Here is a 9,167-nt window from a genome sequence, read left to right as displayed (position 1 = left end):
GTTGTAGTAGGAAAATGTATTTGCTGCGTACGCCTACACCATAGTTTGTATGACCTACAATGGCATGGCATTGCTTATATTAGAAATTATTGAATGCTTGCCTTGTTTCTATTATTTGTGTGTGTGTGTGTGTGTGTTTGTGTGCACACTTTTATAAAACATATGCTATGAAAGTGCTAACACAGTCTATAGGCCCAACTCTGCAGCTCCTATCTGTCTCTTGTGTACCATCCTAGCCAGCTGCAGGGCCCAGCCCCCCGGAGGTGCTCCTAAAGTGTTTGTTGAATGAATATGTATGAGGAAGGGGGCCTGAGAATGAAAAGCCGCCCTTGACTTCCAGAAATGGGTCTGAAGCCAACAGATATGCAATGCTGTCCTCCTGTTAGACATAAACGGTCTCACAGAACATCAACATCAGACAGGTCCCTCTGAGCCTGCAGCAAAATGTGAAGTAGAGATAAGGTCTCCATGCACTTTACAGAACGCCACATGTCCCCATTTCCCAGGGAGGGGTGGGTGGCTGCTGCTTCCTGACCAGTGACAGCTCTGTCTTCACTCCCACTAGATAAGGTGTAATGAGATGGCGGATTGCAGAACTGTCCCCTCCTTATGGCACCATCCAGCCACTAGTGAGCCACAGCCGACACCCCAAGCCCCGCCCCTATAATAGATTCAAATGCCCCCCATTCTGATGCCTGTGGTTCCCCACAGTTCATGCTCTCCTTCACTCCAGTAATAACCCGAACTTGTTCAACCACAGGTGTGGCCCTGAGGGCAGGGACTGGCCTCTCTGAGGGACTGTCCCCTCTCTTGTCACATTGATGATGGTGATGGTGGTGGTGATAATGATGGACACATACACGTGGCCAAGTTGTGCCGGGCCCTGTCCTAAGTTCCTCCTCCACCTTCATCTGTATTGAATCCTCCCAAAGACCCTGCAAAGCAGGTATTGTCACCCCACCTGTTTTGCACATGGGGAGCTGAGGCATACAGAAGGCTGACCCCCTGTCCCAGGTCACCAAGCTGGTACGTTGCTGGAGAAAGTCCAGGAGCTGGGTCCCAACTGGGCTCGGAGGCCTGGGCAAAACTTGGACCTGAACTGCCTCCATCGCATGAGTCTCAGAGCTTGTTGGAACGTGGTAGGTGGTGGGGAAAGGGTGCTGGGCAGCCCCTGTACGGGCACAGGAGGGAGTTGCTGTGCTCGGGCCGTGGCCTTGGCCTTCAAACCAGGCAGCCATGTTGGGGCTTGGCCGACACACCAGGTGACCCCTGACCACCACTGGGCCCACCCTTGCTTTTCTCCCTGGAAGGCTTGGGGTTATGGCTACCAGCCTGGCTGTGCAGGGCAGGTGGGCCAAGGTGTCAACACGCAGAGGCTGAGAGGTAACATCTTCCACCCTGGACATAGGGGAGGGTTGTTGGGAAAGAGGGGGCAGCAGAGAGAAGCCGAGATGGAAGAGGCTGCAGGTGGAGAGAGCAAGAGGGCGAGGGAGAGGGAACAATGGAAGAAAGAGGGCGAGAGAGCAAAGCAGGAAAAGATATGCACAGACAGAGGCTGCCCTGGGTCCGGACCTCACCCAGGTCCCAGCTCAGCGCCTCCCGGCAAGCAGATGCTCCTCGGTCTCCAGGTCACACTGGTGTCGCAGCCTGTCCCTCTGTCTGCAGGTTAGCCTAGGTGGGTCTTGCTCCCGCCTGGGGGAGGGGAGGGCATCTGCTGTCCCTCACACCCAGAGGTGGCACAGACCTGGGGGGTGTGAGGCAGAGCCCGGGGCCGGCTGTGTGATCAGGGCAGGGCCTGCCCCCACCGGACCCTGGCAGGGGCCCCAGGTTAGAGCTGCTCTCAAGGCGAAGTAGAAACTGGAGGTGGGGGTGCCGAGGGAGGGTTCAGGATGTTTACAGCTGGACTTGGTAAGATGACTTCCTTTAATTCTGGTTGGCTGAACAAATGTTCCTTGAGACCAATGGTGAATTGCTTTATTTATTTAAGCTTTGTGTTGTAAGAGCAGGAGGCATCATGGGAGTCTGCGGCAGTCTGAACTCAGACCCAGTTTACATTCTGGCCCCCTCACCAGTTGTGTGACCCTGGGCAGGTAACTTCACCTCTCTGAGCCTCTGGCTGCCAAGCGAGACACGTGATCCCAGAATTACAGATTGTGGTAATGATTCAGAAATGATGGTTGGGTGAGCACTTGGAAAGAGGGGGTACTCAATACATGTATTTCCCTGCTCCTGGGTCCTTTGGAATTACTTTATTAGTAAAATTTATACTTGACAGTTTTAAAAAATATATTTTACTGACAAAGAGAATTATATTTGCTTGTGTGTATTTTTTCATGATGGTATCATTGATATGCACTCTTATGAAGGTTTCACATGAAAAATATTGTGCTTACTACATTTGCCCATATATCAAGTCACCCCCATACCTCATTGAAGTCACTGTCCATCAGCGTAGTAAGATGCCACGCAGTCACTACTTGTCTTCTCGGAGCTACACTGTCTTCCCCGTGACCCCACGCACACCATGTTCACCAAACACAGTACCCCTCAATCCCTTTCTCCCTCCCTCCCCATGCACCCTCCCCTCCCCCCCCCAACCCTCCCGTTTGGTAATCACTAGGCCCTTCTTGGAGTCTGTGAGTCTGCTGCTGTTTTGTTCCGTTTTTTCTTCGTTGTTATACTCCACAAATAAGGGAAATCATTTGTTACTTGACTTTCTCCTCCTTGCTTATTTCACTGAGCATAATACCCTCTAGCTCCTTCCATGTTGATGTAAATGGTGGGATTTGTGTTCTTCTTATGGCTGAATAGTACACCATTGTGTATATGTGGAAAGTCCATTTCTTACTACACCCCCAACCCCCATTCCTACCAGGTAGCTGGAAGCAGGGTGGCTCCCTAGACTAAAGCCAGCAAGAAAGCCCCACATTACTTATCTAGACTATTTCCTTAGAGAGTGAGGGATTCTGGGAGACTTACTGCTTTGCCCTGCTCCTGACGCACTGTGAGCATCAGACCACATCGTGTCCTGTTTGCACAGGAGTTTTGTTCTCTTGTTGACTCTAGGAAACCAGAGGGGAAGCCTTGGTGCAGTCACAGTCCCCTGCAACAGGCACAGAGGGCACGCACGGAAAGGACAGAAGCTTTCCTGGAGAGGGGAGCTCTCCAGTCTGGCTTGGGTGGCAATTACAAAATTCCTAATCCAAAATGGAAAAATTGCTGAGGAAAAAGGCCCCCTAAAATACAGGTTACAATCCAATAACTGCTGATTTTGGAGGCCCTTTTAAGTCAAGTACCAGTGGCTAAGATTCTGCTCCATCCCATTCCCCCAAATAAGCACTACCTAATATCTTTGTTCTGTACATGATCAGTTTTTCCTATCTGACCTTTATTGAAAAAGAAGCCAAGAAAGCAATCAATGTTTCTTCAAGAAAGACAACCTTACTGTGGCTCCTGATGGGACCTTCTCCTCTGCCTCGCTTTTGCGGGGTTCCACCACTTCCTCAGAGGCAATTAGGAAGATGCAGAATTGAGTCAGTACAGTGGTAGTGCTCAGGAATTACTCAGGGAACTGAGTCTGATTGGACAAAGGAGGAACATGAATGTGGGGGGTTAACAAGCCTGGATCAAGCTGGTGCTGGGCTGTCCCCCTTGCTGGAAGAAGAACTGCGGAGGGAACAGGAGAGACATGAGAATCCAAGCCTTTGGCTTTCTAGGTAAGACATCCTAAGACCTGGTGAAACAGTCAGTCTACAAATGAGTCAGTGCTGGTGACTCTGAATCCACACTCTGTGGCCCCTGACAAAAAATATGTGTAATTGGTCTCCAGAATGATCCAGATCACTGACTCCTGGTCAACAGACCATAGTTCAGCTTTTGGAAAGAGATCTGGACAAAAGGCCAAAGAACTAAGAAACATGTTACACTGAAACCACTTGAACAGAGACTCATTCTTTTTTTTTTTATTAAGGAATCATTGATATACAATCTTATGAAGCTTTCACAATAAAAAACAATGTGGTTACTGCATTCACCTATATTATCGAGTCCCCCGTCATACCCCATTGCAATCACTGTCCAGCAGTGTAGTAAGATGCCACAGGGTCACTACTTGTGCTCTCTCTGCCACACTATCCTCCCTGCAACCCCACATACACCCTGTGCCCTAATAATGATGCCCCTCCATCCCCTGCTCCCTCCCTCCACACCAGCCCTCCCTGAGCCCTCCCCTTCCATAACAGTCCCTTCTCAGAGTCTGTGACTCTCCTGCTATTTTCTTCCTTCAGTTTGGATTTGTTATTACACTCCACAAATGAGGGACATCAATTGGTATTTGTCTTGCTCTGCCTGGCTTATTTCACTGAACATAATACACTGTAGCTCCATCCATGTTGTTGCAAGTGGTAGGATTTGTTTTCTTCCTTATGGCTGAATAATATTCCATTGTGTATATGTACCACATATTCTTTATCCATTCATCTACTGATGGACATTTAGGTTGCTTCCATATCTTGGCTATTGTAAATAGTGCTGCGATAAACATAGGCATGCATCTGTCTTTTTCAAACTGGGCTGCTGCATTCTTAGGGTAAATTCCTAGAAGTGGAATTCCTGAGTCAAATGGTAAGTCTATTTTGAGCATTTTGAGGAACCTCCATACTGCTTTCCACAATGGTTGAACTAATTTACATTCCCATCACCAGTGTAGGAGGGTTGCCCTTTCTCCACAACCTCACCAACATTTGTTGTTGTTTGTATTTTGGATGGTAGCCATCCTTACTGTTGTGAGGTGATATCTCATTGTGGTTTTAATTTGCATTTCTCTGATAACTAGCGATGTGGAGCATCTTTTCATGTGTCTGTTGGCCATCTGAATTTCTTCTTTGGAGAACTGTCAGCTCAGCTCCTCTGCCCATTTCTTAATTGGATTATTTGCTTTTTGTTTGTTGAGGAGCGTGAGCTCTTTATATATTTTGGATGTCAAGCCTTTATTGGATTTGTCATTTATGAAAATATTCTCCCATACTGTCGGGTACCTTTTTGTTCTATTGATGGTGTCCTTTGCTGTACAGAAGCTTTTCAGCTTGATGTACTCCCACTTGCTCATTTTTGCTTTTGTTTTCCTTGCCTGGAGAGATATGTTTGTGAAGAAGTTGCTAATGTTTATGTCCAAGAGATTTTTGCCTATGTTTTTTTTCTAAGGGTTTTATGGTTTCATGACTTACATTCAGGTCTTTCATCCATTTTGAGTTTATTTTTGTGTATGGGGTTAGACAGTGATCCAGTTTCATTCTCTTACATGTAGCTGTCCAGTTTTGCCAGCACCATCTGTTGAGGAGACTGTCATTTCCCATTGTATGTCCATGGCTCCTTTATCATATATTAATTGACCATATATGTTTGGGTTAACGTCTGGAGTCTCTTATCTGTTCCACTGGTCTGTGGCTCTGTTCTTTTGCCAGTACCAAATTGTCTTGATTACTGTGGCTTTGTAGTAGAGCTTGAAGTTGGGGAGCGAGATTGCCCCCACTTTATTCTTCCTTCTCAGGATTGCTTTGGCTATTTGGGGTCTTTGGTGTTTCCATATGAATTTTTGAACTATTTGTTCCAGTTCATTGAAGAATGTTGTTGGTAATTTGATAGGGATTGCATCAAATCTGTATATTGCTTTGGGCAGGATGGCCATTTTGACTACATTAATTCTTCCTAGTCAGGAGCATGGGATGAGTTTCCATTTGTTAGTGACCTCTTTAATTTCTCTCAAGAGTGTCTTATAGTTTTCAGGGTATAGGTCTTTCACTTCTTTAGGTTTATTCCTAGGTATTTTATTCTTTTTCATACAATTGTGAATGGAATTGTTTTCCTGATTTCTCTTTCTGTTAGTTCATTGTTAGTGTATAGGAAAGCCACAGATTTCTGTGTGTTCATTTTGTATCCTGCAACTTTGCTGTATTCCAATATCAGTTCTAGTAGTTTTGGAGTGGAGTCTTTAGGGTTTTTTATGTGCAATATCATGTCATCTGCAAATAGTGACAGTTTTACTTCTTCTTTACCAATCTGGATTCCTTGTATTTCTTTGTTTTGTCTAATTGCCATGGCTAGGACCTCCAGTACTATGTTAAATAACAGTGGGGAGAGTGGACATCCCTGTCTTGTTCCTGATCTCAGAGGAAAAGCTTTCAGCTTCTCGCTGTTCAGTATGATGTTGGCTGTGGGTTATCATATATGGCCTTTATTATGTTGAGGTACTTGCCCTCTATACCCATTTTGCTGAGAGTTTTTATCATGAATGGATGTTGAATTTTGGCGAATGCTTTTTCAGCATCTATGGAGATGATCATGTCATTTTTGTCCTTCTTTTTGATGTGGTGGATGATGTTGATGGATTTTTGAATATTGTACCATCCTTGCATCCCTAGGATGAATCCCACTTGGTTATGGTGTATGATCCTCTTAATGTATTTTTGAATTCAGTTTGCTAATATTTTGTTGAGTATTTTTGCATCTATGTTCATCAGGGATATTGGCCTGTAATTTTCTTTTTTGGTGGGGTCTTTGCCTGGTTTTGGTATTAGGATGATGCTGGCTTCATAGAATGAGTTTGGGAGTATTTCCTCATCTTCTATTTTTTGGAAAACTTTAAGGAGAATGGAGATTATGTCCTCTGTGTATGTCTGATAAAATTTCACGGTAAATCCATCTGGCCCGGGGGTTTTGCTCTTGGGTAGTTTTTTGTTTACCACTTTAATTTTGATGCTGTTGATTGGTCTGTTTAGATTTTGTATTTCTTCCTTGGTCAGTCTTGGAAGGTTGTATTTTTCTAGGAAGTTGTCTATTTCTTCTAGGTTTTCCAGCTTGTTAGCATATAGGTTTTCATAGTATTCTCTAATAATTCTTTGTATTTCTGTGGGGTCCGCTGTGATTTTTCCTTTCTCATTTCTGATTCTGCTGATGTGTTGATTCTGTTTTTCTCTTAATAAGTCTGGCTAGAGGCTTATCTATTTTGTTTATTTTCTCAAGAACCAACTCTTGGTTTCATTGATTTTTTTCTACTGTTTTATTCTTCTCAATTTTGTTTATTTCTTCTCTGATCTTTATTATGTCCCTCCTTCTGCTGACTTTAGGCTTCATTTATTCTTCTTTTTCCAGTTTCAATAATTGTGATATTAGATTATTCATTTGGGATTGTTCTTCCTTCTTTAAGTATGCCTGGATTGCTATATACTTTCCTGTTAAATCTGCTTTTGCTGCGTCCCACAGAAGTTGGGGCTTTGTGTTGTTGTTGTCATTTGTTTGCATATATTCCTTGATCTCTATTTTAATTTGTTCATTGATCCATTAATTATTTAGGAGTATGTTGTTAAGCCTCCATGTGTTTGTGAGCCTTTTTGTTTTCTTTGTACAATTCATTTCTAGTTTTATACCTTTGTGGTCTGAAAAGTTGGTTGGTAGAATTTCAATCTTTTGGAATTTACTGAGGCCCTTTTTGTGGCCTAGTATGTGGTTTATTCTGGAGAATGTTCCATGTGCACTTGAGAAGAATGTGTATCCTGTTGCTTTTGGATGTAGAGTTCTATAGATTTCTATTAGGTCCATCTGTTCTAGGTTGTTGTTCAGTGCCTCAATGTTCTTATTTTCTGTCAGGTGGATCTATCCTTTGGAGTGAGTGGCATGTTGAAGTCTCCTAAAATGAATGCATTGCATTCTATTTTCTCCTTTAGTTCTGTTAGTATTTGTTTCACATATGCTGGTGCTCCTGTGTTGGGTGCATATATATTTATAATGGTTATATTCTCTTGTTGGACTGAGCCCGTTATCATTATGTAATGTCCTTCTTTATCTCTTGTTACTTTCCTTGTTTTGCAGTCTATTTTGTCTGATACTAGTATTGCAACACCTACTTTTTTCTCCCTGTTGTTTGCATGAAATATCTTTTTCCATCCCTTGACTTTTCATCTGTGCATGTCTTTGGGTTTGAGGTGAGTTTCTTGTAAGCAGCATATAGATGGGTCTTGCTTTTTTATCCATTCTATTACTCTGTGTCTTTTGATTGGTGCATTCAGTCCATTTACATTTAGGGTGACTATTGAAAGATATATACTTATTGCCATTGCAGGCTTTAGATTCGTGATTACCAAAGGTTCAAGGTTTGCTTCTTTACTATCTTACTGTCTAACTTTACTTGCTTATTGAGCTGTTATAAACACTGTCTGGTGATTCTTTATTTCTCTCCCTTCTTATTCCCCTCCTCCATTCTTTGTATGTTGGTTGTTTTATTCTGTGCTCTTTTGTGTTTCCTTTAACTGCTTTTGTGGTAGTTGATTTTATTTTTTGCCTTTAGTTAGTATTTGGTTGGTCTCCTTTTTTTGCTATGATTTTGTTTTCTCTGGTGACATCTATTTAGTCTTAGGAGTGCTCCTATTTAGAACAGTCCCTCTAATATACACTGTAAAGGTGGTTTGTGGGAGGCAAATTCCCTCAACTTTTGCTTGTCTGGTAATTGTTTAATCCCGCCATCATATTTAAATGATAGTCGTGCTGGATACAGTATTCTTGGTTCAAGGCCCTTCTGTTTCATTGCATTAAATATATCATGCCATTCTCTTCTGGCCTGTAAGGTTTCTGTTGAGAAGTCTGATGATAGCCTGATGGGTTTTCCTTTGTAGGTGACCTTTTTCCTCTCTCTAGCTGCCTTTAATACTTTCTCCTTGTCCTTGATCTTTGCCATATTAATTATTATGGGTCTTGTTGTTATCCTCCTTGGGTCCCTTCTGTTGGGCATTCTGTGTACTTCCATGGTCTGATCGATTATTTCTTCCCCCAGTTTGGGGACGTTTTTGGCAATTATTTCTTCAAAGACACTTTGTATTCCTTTTTCTCTCTCTTCTTCTACTGGTACCCCTATAATGTGGATATTATATTTAGATTGGTCACACAGTTCTCTTAATATTGTTTCATTCCTGGAGATCCTTATATCTCTCTGCATCAGTTTCTATGTGTTCCTGTTTTCTAGTTTCTATTCCATCAATGGCCTCTTACATCTTATCCATTCTGCTTATAAATCTTTCCAGAGATTGGTTCATTTCTGTAATCTCCCTCCAGACGTCATCCCTTAGCTCTTGTATATTTCTCTGCAGCTCCGTTAGCATGGTTATGACTTTTATTTT

The sequence above is a fragment of the Manis javanica genome, chromosome 15, assembly GCF_040802235.1.
Source record: "Manis javanica isolate MJ-LG chromosome 15, MJ_LKY, whole genome shotgun sequence".
In the NCBI taxonomy this organism is placed as follows: domain Eukaryota; kingdom Metazoa; phylum Chordata; class Mammalia; order Pholidota; family Manidae; genus Manis; species Manis javanica.
This window is presented reverse-complemented; position numbering follows the sequence as displayed.